Source organism: Platalea leucorodia (assembly GCF_965183815.1).
Source record: "Platalea leucorodia genome assembly, contig: HAP1_HAP1_SCAFFOLD_273, whole genome shotgun sequence".
Taxonomy (NCBI): Eukaryota; Metazoa; Chordata; class Aves; order Pelecaniformes; family Threskiornithidae; genus Platalea; species Platalea leucorodia.
Window position 1 is genome coordinate 3,343 of NW_028121299.1, and position 5,657 is coordinate 8,999.

Consider the following 5,657-nt stretch of genomic DNA (forward strand, 5'->3'; position numbering starts at 1 on the left):
ACAAAAGGTGGGAACCAGCCCCATATCTGTTGGCTGTGTCTGGCCTCAGGAGCTCCACATGCCCTGAGCTGAGGCTCTGCTTAAGCCAGTGATGATGGTGGAAGGAGAAGGACCTGGAGACAGGGTCAGGATAAGAAATGTCATTCCTCCAGCTGGGAGTCCCACAGCCCTGCCCAGGCTCATCCAACTCAGCAAGCCCTACCTGCTGGCACAGAGGAGTGCTTCCCTATGCGGTATGGGATCTCCACCTGGAGACGGGACAATCTCAGACCCTTATCCCTGGAAAGCCACCAGGGCAGTGTGGCCCTGGTCCCAAAGGACGCCTGGGCTGGACCAGCACCCTCACACCACATCTCTCAGTGCAGCCAGAAATGATTCCTAGTGTGCTGCTGACATCTCTCCCCTCCCTGAGGTCTCCCCACACTCTGCTGCTGAGCATTGTCCCTGGGCGGTGGGGTGGGTCTGTGGTGCAGGGCAGTGACCTGAGCTCAGGTCCAGCACAGCTGCCTGCTTCTCCTCCAAGAGGGGGCTCAGCAGAGGCAGCACACACAGCCCTCCCACAGCCCTCCTCACCTCACAGGCAAGCCCTGGGTGGGTAGGGCAGGCCCACAGGGCCTGGAGAGGACCAGTGCCCAAGCTCCAGCCTGCACCTGCCTGAGGCTGGGGAGTCAGGGCAAAAGTACCCCTGGAGATGCTGGGGATTGAACCCAGGACCTCCCACATGCAAAGCAGGTGCTCTGCCACTGAGCTACATCCCCTTGACACCTGCCAGCAGGAGAGGCACTCTCCTCCCGTGATGTGCCTATGACAAGTCCTGTATTCCCCTGGGTGCCCAGGGACCCTCTGCAGAAAACAGCACTTGAATCCTTGTGCTGTGGGGCAAGTTGGGACTGCCTCTCTGCTGGGGCCTGATCCTGGCACAGGGCTGCACTGCAGAGCGCTGCCCCTTCAAGGTCTCTGCAGGGCAATGGGGCAGAAGGAGGCTCTGGCTGCAGGTGCTGCTCCCACACTCTGGCCCACTCCGGGATGGGTCAATGGAGAGGAGCCTCCTCTGCCACCCAGAGCAATAGCTGTCTGTGCCACATCTGTCCCCTGCTCCCCAGCAGCAGCAGTGCAACAGGGTGAGGGAAATGCCCTCCCTGGACTGATGTGCCCCCAGGCTCCGATGGCATCCCAGGGCATGCTGTGGAGGGCACATGGAGGCAGAAATCTTATACTCCCTCCTCCAGGCACCAGGCCTCCCCCTGCACCCCTCTGTTCCCCAGCAGCCCTGCAGGTGAGGTGAACAGCAGGCTTCCATCTTCATGGGGCTGGGGAAGGGGGCTGGGCTCAGGAACCTTCCCATTCCTTCAGCACTGATGTCTGTGCTGGCAGTGCTCTGGGTAGTGCTGGAGGGGGCTCTGGGGCAAGGGAGATGGCAGGAGGAGCATGGGGCAGTAGAGTCCATCTCCATGGTGTCAGGTCCCCAAGCTGTCCCTCTGCCCAGCCCTGCCCATCCTCACCCATTCCCTGGCAGGGCAGGGGCCCTGCTACAGGCCCATGGGGCAGATAAGGGGCAGCTCCAGGTGGCGAGGAAACATGGCAGCTGCTCCAAGGTCAGACAAGGGGGGAAAGACCCAGGGGCCAGAGGGGCATGAGCGCTGTCTCCGAAAGGATGATGCGAGGGTGACGCTGCCCCAGATAATCTCCACAGCAATGTTGCCCTCACTGGGGATGTGGCGGCCGTGCCTGGACAGTACAATGGGGCTGTGCTGTCGGACCAGTCCTGGGCTGGCCAAAGGAACGGGTTTGGGGGAGCACAGTGGGGTCCCATCACCCCTCTGCCTGTCCCTGTGCCAGCCCTGCCTCTGTCCCCAGGCTCCAGGAGGGCTCAGGAGCTCTTCCCCGAGGCCGTGTATGAGGAGATTGGTTACAGCCCAGTGTGGGAGAAGCAGGCAAGGTTTGGTCGCTCAGGTGGGTGTGGGTCCTCCCTGCAGGCCCATCTGCAGGACTCTTTCCCCTGGCCCCAACACAGGGCTGATCCCCTGAAGCCTCCCAGCCCATGGTCCCTGCAGCGCTGGGGCCGTGTGGTCTGTGGGGAGAGCATCCAGGTCCTGGGCCCGGGAGAGGAGCTTCCTCCCAACCAGCTTTGCCCATCCCAGCTGGACAGCCCCTCTCTTCCTGCCCCTGCACCCCATGTGACACCTGAGGAGTGAGGGAAGGGGCTGCGCTAGGGCAGCTCTGGGAGCACCTTTGAGACAGTGTTTGTCCTGGGGGAGCAGGGTGATTCCCAGCCCTCCTCCCCATGCAGCCCCAGCTCTGTGGGTCCCCCTTCCCCAGCAGCGCTGACCATGAGACAGGTCCGTGGGGCTCGCTCCATAACACCCGCTGTGCATCTCGCCAGGCTCCTATTCAGAGGAGTCCCTGACCCAGCTGCAGCCCTCCCCTGGGGACAGTGAGGAGGAGGATGGTGTGGGATCAGCACCAGGTAACAGAGGCAGGAAGGGGCTGATCTCCCTGCAGCCATTGATGGACAGAGGTGTCACCATCACACAGGGGGAGGACATGGGCGTCTCCTGTGGTGCAGCCACCACCAGTGTCTCAGCCCTGTGTCCCATCCTCCCATCCTCTGCTCTGCAGGATGTGTCTTCTCGCTGTCACCAGCACCCCTCTCCTTTCAGATGTTCTTGTCCTGCCTGGACATGGCCCAGTGGATGGCTATGATGATGCCAGGGAGGTTTCTGACCCTGGGGATGATGCTGCCCCTGGGCAGGGAGCTTGGGAAATGCCCAGGGCACCAGAGGAGGGAGCAGAGCCCAGGGATGCATTCGGAGGTGAGAGGGAAACATAGCGCTGCTGGTTCCTGGGGTGACATCCCTGGTGCCACCCAAGTTGCTACCGTACGGACACCCAAAGCTCCTGGGAAGGGGGAACGTGACCCAGGAGTTTTCCTTGGAGGGACTGGGGGTGGGAGAAGGAGCTGAATGTGGTGAGGAGTGGGGAGGAAGGTGATGCACAGACCCCATGGGGTGAACTGCAATGTCCTGCCTTGCTGTTTGCAGGGAGCAGCCTGCGCTCCCGGAGAAGTGCTGGGGTCCCTGGAGCTGAAGGAGACACCTCGTCCGTGTCCCTGGGGAGCATGGGCTATGATGATGCTGAAGAGGTGTCTCTGGCACATCCCCATGAGGACACAAAGGCTGTGACAGCGGAGCTTGGTGCCCAACAGTCCCTGAGCCCCAGGCCAGGAGAGCCCATCCCTGCTGTGCAGCTGGGTGCAGGCAGGAGGGAGGAGAGGCCTGTTCAGCTGGGGGAGCTGTGAGCACCAGAGAACCGTCTCCCTTTACCACAGGCAGCAGAAATGGCTGGGAGTTCCCTCTATTTTTATTCCCATTTTCACACTGTGCATCCATATTGGTTCTTATTAAAAGTCTCTGGGGGCTTTGACCCAGAGCTGCTGCTTGCCTGCCCAGGTGTCGGGTCATCTCCCTGAGGCTGATCAGGGGAGCAGAGAACAAAGACACAGTGGTAGGGAAGGGGTGCGTCTCAGGGACAGCAGGCTTGGGGTCAGGCTGTGGGGCTGCAAGAGCCCCTGGTGCCTGGGGAATAATCCTGCTGACAGAGCCATTTCCATCCTGCTGGCCACAGGCAGTTTCTAGTCAAAATAGCTCTCTGATAGGTGCCGTGATGCACCCCAGCGGGAGCACCCATTTCCTCAGCCTTGGGTGAAGCTCCTCTGCTACAGGCTGGAAGGTGTGTTGGCCCCCTGTGGGGAGTTGCTGCAGCTCAGTACTGCTGCCAACAGCATGATATGGCCCTCGAGGAGAAGAGGACAGGAGGCGGCTGTCGCCAACATCCTCTCCCACTTCCACATTGCCCCATTCCCTGCTGGGAGCTCCTCCACCCCTGGGGGGATCTGGATGAAGCCCAGGCTCACACATCCCTCTGCTCCATACCCTGGAGCCTTCCTGCTGGCAGCCCCACACGGGAGAGCAGTGTTCCCAGGGCGAGACTCCCACAGTGACTGGTGATATGCATGGACATGACAAACACGGCCGCCATCCCCTGGAGAACTCCCACTGGGATAAGCTCCAGCCTTGCATCTCAGAGAAATAAGGTATAAAATTGAAGTAAAGAAGAAGAGGGGAGTGTTATCTTCTGAACACAGGATGGTGGGTCCTATGGGCAGTATGGACACTGACCTGCAGATTCAAGGTGCCCCAAGTGGGCACCAGCGAGAGATCCCAGTGCCTGTCCCATGCCACCTCCCCACCACCTCTGCCCTCCCACAGGTATCATATTTCTCCCTTACTCTGGCACCTGGTACAGGTTTGCCTCCTCTTCCTCAGGGAGGTAAGCTACAGGCCTGGTGTGCTTGAGGGAGCAGCAGACCTGAGCAGAAAGGTCTCATTTCATGGCATTTTGGGACCTGAAGAATCTGGCCCTGTGGGCTGGGTTCATTCTATGCAGCAAAGCAGGATTGTCACTGGGTCCCAGATCTGTGCTTGCTCCTGCAGCTCCTGAGGACCTACCTGAGGGGGGGTCACAGTGAGACCCCCAACTCTCAGCACTGCTGCCCCACACTGGGGAGAGCACGGCTGTGGAAAGCCCACAGGAGAGCAGCATTATTTCTCTTAGTTTGGGCTCACTGTTCCCGGGGGCTGAGCACCCTGCAGTGAAAGGCCAAGTCTCACACTCCAGTTTGGTTGCGGGTGTTTTAGCTGCGGGACCAGCCATGGCACCATCTGGCCCTTCCCGCCTGTGCACGGCTGTGGACAGGCCTGTGCCTCCCTGATCCCACCAGCACAACATCGACAGAGACACGAAACACCCCAGGAACAAAAGGTGGGAACCAGCCCCATATCTGTTGGCTGTGTCTGGCCTCAGGAGCTCCACATGCCCTGAGCTGAGGCTCTGCTTAAGCCAGTGATGATGGTGGAAGGAGAAGGACCTGGAGACAGGGTCAGGATAAGAAATGTCATTCCTCCAGCTGGGAGTCCCACAGCCCTGCCCAGGCTCATCCAACTCAGCAAGCCCTACCTGCTGGCACAGAGGAGTGCTTCCCTATGCGGTATGGGATCTCCACCTGGAGACGGGACAATCTCAGACCCTTATCCCTGGAAAGCCACCAGGGCAGTGTGGCCCTGGTCCCAAAGGACGCCTGGGCTGGACCAGCACCCTCACACCACATCTCTCAGTGCAGCCAGAAATGATTCCTAGTGTGCTGCTGACATCTCTCCCCTCCCTGAGGTCTCCCCACACTCTGCTGCTGAGCATTGTCCCTGGGCGGTGGGGTGGGTCTGTGGTGCAGGGCAGTGACCTGAGCTCAGGTCCAGCACAGCTGCCTGCTTCTCCTCCAAGAGGGGGCTCAGCAGAGGCAGCACACACAGCCCTCCCACAGCCCTCCTCACCTCACAGGCAAGCCCTGGGTGGGTAGGGCAGGCCCACAGGGCCTGGAGAGGACCAGTGCCCAAGCTCCAGCCTGCACCTGCCTGAGGCTGGGGAGTCAGGGCAAAAGTACCCCTGGAGATGCTGGGGATTGAACCCAGGACCTCCCACATGCAAAGCAGGTGCTCTGCCACTGAGCTACATCCCCTTGACACCTGCCAGCAGGAGAGGCACTCTCCTCCCGTGATGTGCCTATGACAAGTCCTGTATTCCCCTGGGTGCCCAGGGACTCT